Source organism: Xenopus tropicalis, chromosome 9 (genome assembly GCF_000004195.4).
Source record: "Xenopus tropicalis strain Nigerian chromosome 9, UCB_Xtro_10.0, whole genome shotgun sequence".
NCBI classification, from domain to species: domain Eukaryota; kingdom Metazoa; phylum Chordata; class Amphibia; order Anura; family Pipidae; genus Xenopus; species Xenopus tropicalis.
In genome coordinates, this window is record NC_030685.2 from 38,543,330 (window position 1) to 38,552,564 (window position 9,235).

At 38.9% G+C, this 9,235-nt stretch overlaps 1 protein-coding gene across 2 annotated transcripts in view; it reads right to left on the reverse strand.

The window, feature by feature from the left end:
• mettl22 (methyltransferase like 22) overlaps window positions 1–4,979 on the reverse strand; it is a 98,341-nt gene extending 93,362 nt beyond the window's left edge. The window contains exon 1 of one of the 2 annotated variants that reach the window (XM_031892520.1): window positions 4,685–4,979. The gene's annotated coding sequence lies outside the window, so the exon portion shown is untranslated. 2 annotated transcript variants of the gene reach the window in all.
• Between the last annotated feature and the right edge of the window lie 4,256 nt (window positions 4,980–9,235).

The window sequence follows — 9,235 nt, forward strand, 5'->3', positions numbered from 1 at the left end:
TGTTAAAGTTTTCCTTTTTTTTTTCGATAATATCAACTATATGTAATGCCAACCAACACAAGGAGTATTGTCCAGTCTTGTAACTGTCTTTGAAGTGTGAGTAATATACAATGAGCTAGAGCATTGTATTTGGAGATGTTTAAGACAAAAGATTGTGTAGACAAGAGTGCTGTGATTCAGATTATGTTGCTAGCAGTGGTCTTGAATACCATGTGATCCGCTGTAGGAGTTTAAGGGTATGACCTTGGGTTTATAATAAGACACGAGAAAGTATTCCCAGAAACAACTACAATAACAATTAGTCCTAATTGTAAGAGAGCAACTTGTGTCACATATCCAGCTCAAGCAAATTATTTGTGACAGAATGCATTTAAAATGCCCACTATGGTCTAATTTGATTTTGCTGTAGGTTTTGGATATTGTTTCACATAGGAGGATAATGCATATAAATATTGCTTTAAGATTAAAGAGAGCATTTTATTGCTTAGAAAGCCGAGTGACGGAGTAGAGATATAAATGGAACATACTGTGAAAGAGCTAAATTTGAACATTGAATTTCATTGATTAAAAAGGAAAATGTGATTGGATATTGAAACCAGTTAACAAGACTTGGGTTTAACATTATTTTGGTCTAAATAATGGATGGTAATTCTAGGATTCCAACTGCAGGCTGCATCAATAAAGAATCATACACAGACATAATTTTAAATTGTGTTGGAAATTACACAATCCCATACTGACAATTATGAGTGCAATATTGTCTGATTAATTAAATTGTAGTTGTATACATTTTAGAGATGCAACTGGGCCAACTTGATACCTGCATGCCCACAATTAACAATGCATTTTGGTTTCAAAACATGGTGAACTGTGTCTGAAATTGTACTTTTCACACTGTACTTGTGTAAATAATCCCTATGAATTTAATGATCAGTAAAAATTTTAAAACATCTTAACCTTTTTACTACCACCCGTTTTGGTCAAAGTGGAACTTGTATTGCCAGACAGTTTATTAACATTTTGCACTGTTTCACTTTAGGGGCCTTTCCTCGGGGGGACTTTTAGTTTACCCAGGAAACAATATATCATATTTATATTTTTTTCAGAACAACCTAAGGTTTCAAAATATGGTAGAATTTTTGTATAATTACAATACTGTAACAAGATATAGGCTTCTAAATGTTTAAAAATGAAAAAAAAAAATTCCATAATATAAACACACATACTAGAAACAAATTTTTTTTTATGCACAAGTATACAACTGATTTGGAAAGTTCCATGTTTCCTTTACATGCCAATACCAAATATATATAGTTTTATGGAGATTTCTCACTTGTATAGGTCAAAAACTCCCAGCATTACACTGCCAAATTTCCAAAGCACTGCCTCAGAAAGCTGCATACTTCAAGATTTCAAGGACAAAAATTCCACTAACAGAAGGTTTATCCCAGAAAATTGTACATTTTTGGAAAGAACAGATTCTGGTGAATCCAGAATAGGCACAACTGTCTGTCTACTCCAAACTATCTAGTAGCAATGGTTTCCTAAAGTTATTGGTTTTTATCAAAATTTGTGAAATTTTTTAAAAAATTGCTTCAAAGCTTCCAGTCTATAGTATCTTAGCTCCTACAGGTCATAAAGTAACCTAATAAAACACCCTAAATATGAACACCAGGGGTCCACTGAACAGTTTGATGCCCAATATGTATAGGTTTACCTAAGTATGTGGCATGTAGGGGCCCCAATGGGAACATACCCCCATATAATCTATAATTTCTGTCATTTAAGCTCCAGCAAAATCAACACATTTACAGCAATATAAACAGAGCAATGTAAAAAATAAAGCTTATGTAGAACAGATAACTTAAGCTGGCCATACACACACCGATAATATTGTACGAAACCTCGTTTCGTACTATATTCGGTGCTTGTATGGCAGGTCGCAAGTCGACCGATATGGCAGGAGGCTGCTGATATCGGTCGACACGCCGATTGGCCAGGTTAAAAGATTTTGATTGGGCACCATAGAAGGTGCCTGAGCAAAATCTGCAGTCAGGGCTGAATCGGCAGAAGGAGGTAGAAATCCTATTGTTTCTACCTCCTTATCTGCCGTTTTAGCCCTGAACGTTAGTGGCGGATTTAACAATCTTTCGTGCGACCATCGCAAATCGCCACGTGTGGGGCCACCTTTACTCCAAAGAGGTGTATGTTTGAGTATGACTATTCATACCTGCAGAACTATAAATAAACACAATAAAATAAAAAGACATGAACTGTATATTATACAGGTATGGGACCATTTCCAGAATGCTTAGGACCTTGGGTTTTCTGAAAAAAGGTATTCTATTTCCATTATTTGGATCACCACACTTTGATAAAATATAATTTAAACATGAAATAAACACAATAGGGTGGTTTTGCCACCAATATGGATTCATGCAGCTTAGGATCAAGTACAAGGTACTGTTTTATTATTACAGAGAAAAATAAAATTCATTTTTTAAAAAAATGAATTATTTGTTTAAAATGGAGTCTACAGTAGATGACCTTTCTGTAATTTGGAGCTATCTAGATAAGGGATCCCATATCTGTATTCAACTCCACAGAGTAGTCCAGACAATACAATTACATTGTAACAATGTCTAAATCTGGTCATGAATACACTAACCTGCCTGGAGAGTACATGAAAAAAGACAGGGCACAATGTGTTCCTCATACAAGTATGGGATCCGTTATCCGTAAACTCGTTATCCACAAAACTCTGAACTACGGAAGGCATAGACTCCATTTAATGAAATAATTCAGATTTTTAAAAGTTACTTTTTCTCTGTAATAATAAAACAGTACCTTGTACATAATACTAACTAAGATATAATTAATCCTTATTGGAGGGAAAATAATCATATTGGGTTTAAATGATTTTTTAGTAGATTTAAGGTACCTAGATCCAGATTATGGAAAGATCCATTATCTGGAAAACCCCAAGTCCTGAGCATTCTGGATAACAGATTCCATACCTGTTTTAACATACTGAAGATTTGCCATGTAATGCTTGTATGCTTTATGCATTAAATTGAGATGTACAGTAACTCGTAATGCACATTAATTTATATTGTTTACAATTATGTTATTATGTTATTTACCAACAAGAAGCAAAACACACAAAAGAGGACAAATCCTTATTTAAGAGCCCTTAAAACACCATCCTAGCAGGTAAGTCAAGACAAAGGGGGAAAGTGTGAGAAATAAAGGTTTATTAAGACATAGCCTTAACTATTATTAATAATAAGATGGCACACTGTAAAATTCAAAGAACCAGGAGTTATAAAAATGCCAGATTAACTCTTCCTTACTATGAAAAGGAGAATCTGTAAATAGCTATAACATAAAAGGCTAGGACTGAGTATGCGTTGCTTACCCTGCCTAACTAATTGCAAATGAATACCCTTACTACCATTGCTATAAAACCTTGGCACATTCCTTTCCTTCAAATAATTTGCTACTTTTGACTTGAGAGTTAAAGGGGAACTGTCACAAGAATGAAAATTCAATTTATCTTGAACAGGTATGGGACCTGTTATCCAGAGAGCTCAGGACCTGGGGCTTTCTGGATAAGGGATCTATCTAAAATTTGGAGCTCTACATAATTTCAGCATCTCTGCAGCTCAAAACAATGCACTTCTGGATGAGACCTTAGTAAGGAGTGCACTGTTGTGCAAGTTCTTATAAATACTATAAGAAGAGCTGGCCAAAGTGTCCACATAGTTCTGCAGTAACAGGGGTGGGTGTTATTCCAGCACCAGTGCACACAGCTGGTAAAATCTAAGGGGCCAATGTGTCTGACTCTCTTTTTTTGGTATGTGACTTCTTACCTACCAGCTGTAGCGCATGTACAGTACTTTAAATTCTACATCTGTATCGCTGTTCAGATCTTGGCTGCACAGGAAGAGCAGATGGGTTGTGAAGGGTTGTAAGGGTTATAACTCAAAATCTGAATGGATTATTCTGAACAGGCTGATTTTTTTGATATTAGCAACACTATGCTACTATTCTCATGAAAGTTCCATTGGTGACCATGGGGTCTGCTGTATATGTAGTTATGCCCCTGTGTAGCAAATAGGATCCAATAGACTTGTTTATATGATATTCCACAGAAGTCAGTGTGTACCTGCAAACAAGCTCTAAAGTGGCAATCAAATATGCTGCAATACTGTACTATTGCAAATTCCCTCCCCCACCATGTACCCCCTCTGCCAAGCAGGGTTCCTGGGTCAACGGGGACCACCAGGTTTCTCCTGGTGCCCCACCAGCCCAGTCCAACCCTACAGGAGCAAGCAAGCTAAAGTTGCATTTGCATGTGATGTGTATTCAGTTAATTCACAGTTTGCACTATTACAGCACCTGTCTCTGTATGTCTCTCCACGGAATGTAGCAGCAGTGTTCTATGTAAGTATAAAGTGACCTGCCAGCCTCACTCAAGTGTACGGACATAACACAGGTAAAACAGTTAACTAAATATAATTATTATTATTATTATTAACATTTATTTATAATAATGCCAGACTTGTAGAGAAACTGTCATTAATTATAATCCCTACCTTTTTTCTCAGTATTATAATAAATTGCATTAATGCGATAACTTCTATACCAAATCACATCAAATTTGTATTAAAATCACACTTACTTATCACTCCTTTCTAATTGTTTTCCAAACCAGGCATTTTCACAAACTGAAAGTAGGTGTGTCTATTCTATAGCACTTGTCATTGCATCGTTCCTTTAGGCCTGCCCATCGTCCCTTTCAGCCTCAAGTTACGTCATTTCTGTGCGCAACATTTCCCTCTCTGTTTTAATAATCAAATTGCTCCCTTATTCATTGTTGCCAAAGAGAGGGAGGGGAATTTGAGCTCCGTTCACTGTAGCTTTCTTTTTTCAGGCTTTCCTGCTTATTCGTTCTCACTGATCTCACAGAAAGAATCCTGCTTAGCTGCATGGGTGGGGGAGGGGGTGACATGTGCTGCTTTTTTTTTTTGCTTCAGAAAAACATTACCAATGCACTGGTTGTCAGAGTGAAGGGTGGGGGGAGTTTGGGTTCTTGTGATTGTGTTGTTTGTTTTAAGGATCTCTTTTTAGGGATGCATGATTTTTAATTTTTACAAAATAAAACCAATATTATCTCTCTCTGTAGCTGATCAGTGTGGGGGCTAGAGTTCAACTTAAAGCTTCCGGTCAGTAAATAATCGGCGTTATGCTCCTGACTTGATTCAGCTTGAAGATTTTTATAGTGATACTTATTTAGGGGCATCCCAGCCATGAGCAAGTTAAGAAACATACCAGGGCAATGTGAAATTTTGGCACTTCTGGTGCAGAGACCGCATTTGTACCTCCCCACTGTATTCTACATGATATTTCTGTAGTTCAAATTGCTCTATTACATATAAAGCAGTATGAATATAATAATGTGACTGTAACACTAAAAACACACAAACCACCCTCTTGAAGGAAATGCTCTGAAGGCAGGTTTTGAAGGTTTGCGTATTTTTAATCTGATAGGACTGCTCTGTTTTGTTGTCTGATTACCTAATTATACTGATGTAGTTAAGGTTAGCGGATTAGTGTTGAAATTTGGGGTTGAAATGTTGTGTGTGGTTCAGACTGGGGGAGTGCACTCTTTCTCTGCTCCTGAAGTTTCCCTGTCTTGGAATCTAAGGACCATGCAGAAGGGCATACAGAGAAGAGAAATGCGGGAATATTTTGCCATTAGGGTTGGGTGCAATATAAGGTTTTGCAGGTTAAGGTTCAGTGCGGATTAAGTATTTCCTGATCCACACATCACTACTGCCCATCTTAATCTGTTGTGCGCTGGATTGGATCTTTTGCTCACATTAGGTTTTACCTTTATGCTGTTTAAGGGCTCTGGCACACGGGGGAGATTAGTCGCCCGCGATAAAACTCCCTGTTCGCGGGCGACTAATCTCCCCGAGTTGCCCACCCCTGCCATCCCACCGGCGAACATGTAAGTCGCCGGCGGGATGGCAGACGCGGCGGCGCGATTTCGCGCAAATCGCTGAAAAAGACTTGCGAGTCTTTTTCGGCGATTCCCTGAAATTGCCCCGCCGCGTCTGCCATCCCGCCGGCGACTTACATGTTCGCCGGTGGGATGGCAGGGGTAGGCAACTCGGGGAGATTAGTCGCCCGCGAACAGGGAGTTAATCGCGGGCGACTAATCTCCCCCGTGTGCCAGAGCCCTAAAGTGTTAGAGACTAGTCTGACCTACCGTATAAATCTCCAGGGGTCCCTTATGGTTTTAATCAATATCATATTAATTATTAATTATACATTTTTTAACAAAGGTTTGATTTATATTTTTTTTCTTAAGGAAGTGGATTAGAATCTTGAAGATGAGAAATACATACCTGAACAAGATTTAAATAAAGAGACATTAGGTATTAATGTAAGTTATTAGAGTTCTTTACCTGTGACTGAGACAGATCCAGAAACAGGATGTGATGCAGCCCCTGCATAGGCTAATTTTTTAATTGAACCACCCACACTCCAAAAAATAAATGTGTTTAACCTTTCATGATTATTAGTCCCTTCCATCCCTCATCTTGATGCTGATTGCCAGTAAATATTTCAAATTCAAGTATTAAGTATTTTTGGTTATCATGTATAGAGAATGCATAAGAAAAAGTATCAGAGACTCTATTGACTATGCCATTTTATTCTCTAGCTTTTTTTAAATAGCGATCTGAATCAATATTTGATTTAAGAATAATTTTTGAAAATCAAACTTTCGTTTTCTGAATGATGCCTAATCGACATAAGAAAAAATGGTGGAAAGGGAACATCGATTTGAAAAAAATGTTCATTCACTAACTTGTGTCAGTGATGAAGGGATGCCTTAGAGAGGTTTCTCATGGACATGCAACATACAGTGGCTTGCAAAAGTATTCGGCCCCCTTGAACTTTTCCACATTTTGTCACATTACAGCCACAAACATGAATCAATTTTATTGGAATTCCACGTGAAAGACCAATACAAAGTGGTGTACACGTGAGAAGTGGAACGAAAATAATACATGATTCCAAACATTTTTTACAAATAAATAACTGCAAAGTGAGGGCAGTGAGGTTATGGAATGCCCTTCCTAGTGATGTGGTAATGGCAGATTCTGTTAATGCCTTTAAGAAGGGCCTGGATGAGTTCTTGATCAATCAGAATATCCAAGGCTATTGTGATACTAATATCTACAGTTAGTACTAGTGGTTGTATTTATAGTTTATGTATGTGAGTGTATAGATTGGTAGGTGTGGGTTAGGTGTGCTGGGTTTACTTGGATGGGTTGAACTTGATGGACACTGGTCTTTTTTCAACCCTATGTAACTATGTAACTAAGTGGGGTGTGCGTAATTATTCAGCCCCCTTTGGTCTGAGTGCAGTCAGTTGCCCATAGCCATTGCCTGATGAGAGCTAATGACTAAATAGAGTGCACCTGTGTGTAATTTAATGCCAGTACAAATACAGCTGCTCTGTGACGGCCTCAGAGGTTGTCTAAGAGAATATTGGGAGCAACAACACCATGAAGTCCAAAGAACACACCAGACAGGTCAGGGATAAAGTTATTGAGAAATCTAAAGCAGGCTTAGGCTACAAAAAGATTTCCAAAGCCTTGAACATCCCACGGAGCACTGTTCAAGCAATCATTCGGAAATGGAAGGAGTATGGCACAACTGTAAACCTACCAAGACAAGGCCGTCCACCTAAACTCACAGGCCGAACAAGGAGAGCGCTGATCAGAAATGCAGCCAAGAGGCCCATGGTGACTCTGGACGAGCTGCAGAGATCTACAGCTCAGGTGGGGGAATCTGTCCATAGGACAACTATTAGTCGTGCACTGCACAAAGTTGGCCTTTATGGAAGAGTGGCAAGAAGAAAGCCATTGTTAACAGAAAACCATAAGAAGTCCCGTTTGCAGTTTGCCACAAGCCATGTGGGGGACACAGCAAACATGTGGAAGAAGGTGCTCTGGTCAGATGAGACCAAAATGGAACTTTTTGGCCAAAATGCAAAACGCTATGTGTGGTGTAAAACTAACACTGCACATCACTCTGAACACACCATCCCCACTGTCAAATATTGTGGTGGCAGCATCATGCTCTGGGGTGCTTCTCTTCAGCAGGGACAGGGAAGCTGGTCAGAGTTCACCTTCCAGCAGGACAACGACCCTAAACATAAAGCCAGGGCAACAATGGAATGGTTTAAAACAAAACATATCCATGTGTTAGAATGGCCCAGTCAAAGTCCAGATCTAAATCCAATCAAGAATCTGTAGCAAGATTTGAAAACTGCTGTTCACAAACGCTGTCCATCTAATCTGACTGAGCTGGAGCTGTTTTGCAAAGAAGAATGGGCAAGGATTTCAGTCTGTAGATGTGCAAAGCTGGTAGAGACATACCCTAAAAGACTGGCAGCTGTAATTGCAGCAAAAGGTGGTTCTACAAAGTACAACAACAACAACAAACATTTGTAAAGCGCTTTTCTCCCGTGGGACCCAAAGCGCATAAGCTTGTCTCAGATAAGTTATGTGGACATAAATGCCAGGCTAAACAGGTGGCTTTTCAGTTTTGATTTAAACGTGTCCAAGGTTGGAGCTGTCTTGATCCCGTTTGGCAAGGCGCTCCACAGGGTAGGGGCAGCATGACAGAAAGCTCTGGATCCAAAGGTTTTCAGTTGAACTCTAGGGATGGTCAGATTATTGGATCCATTTGATCTAAGATTGTGGGAGGTGTGACGTAGTTGCAGCAAGTCCTCCAGGTATCCGGGGCCCAGGCCATGTAGGGATTTGAATGTTAGCATCCCAATTTTGAAAAGGATTCTCCTTTTTATGGGTAGCCAGTGCAGTGAGCGAAGGATTGGTGTTATGTGGCAAGTATTGACTCAGGGGGCTGAATAATTACGCACACCCCACGTTGCAGTTATTTATTTGTAAAAAATGTTTGGAATCATGTATGATTTTCTTTCCACTTCTCACGTGTACACCACTTTGTATTGGTCTTTCACATGGAATTCCAATAAAATTGATTCATGTTTGTGGCTGTAATGTGACAAAACGTGGAAAAGTTCAAGGGGGCCGAATACTTTTGCAAGCCACTGTAATTACAGGAGTTTCTGATGAACAGCTCCTATATTTCATGATATGTTTCAGAGGGAAACTATATAAAAAAAATACAA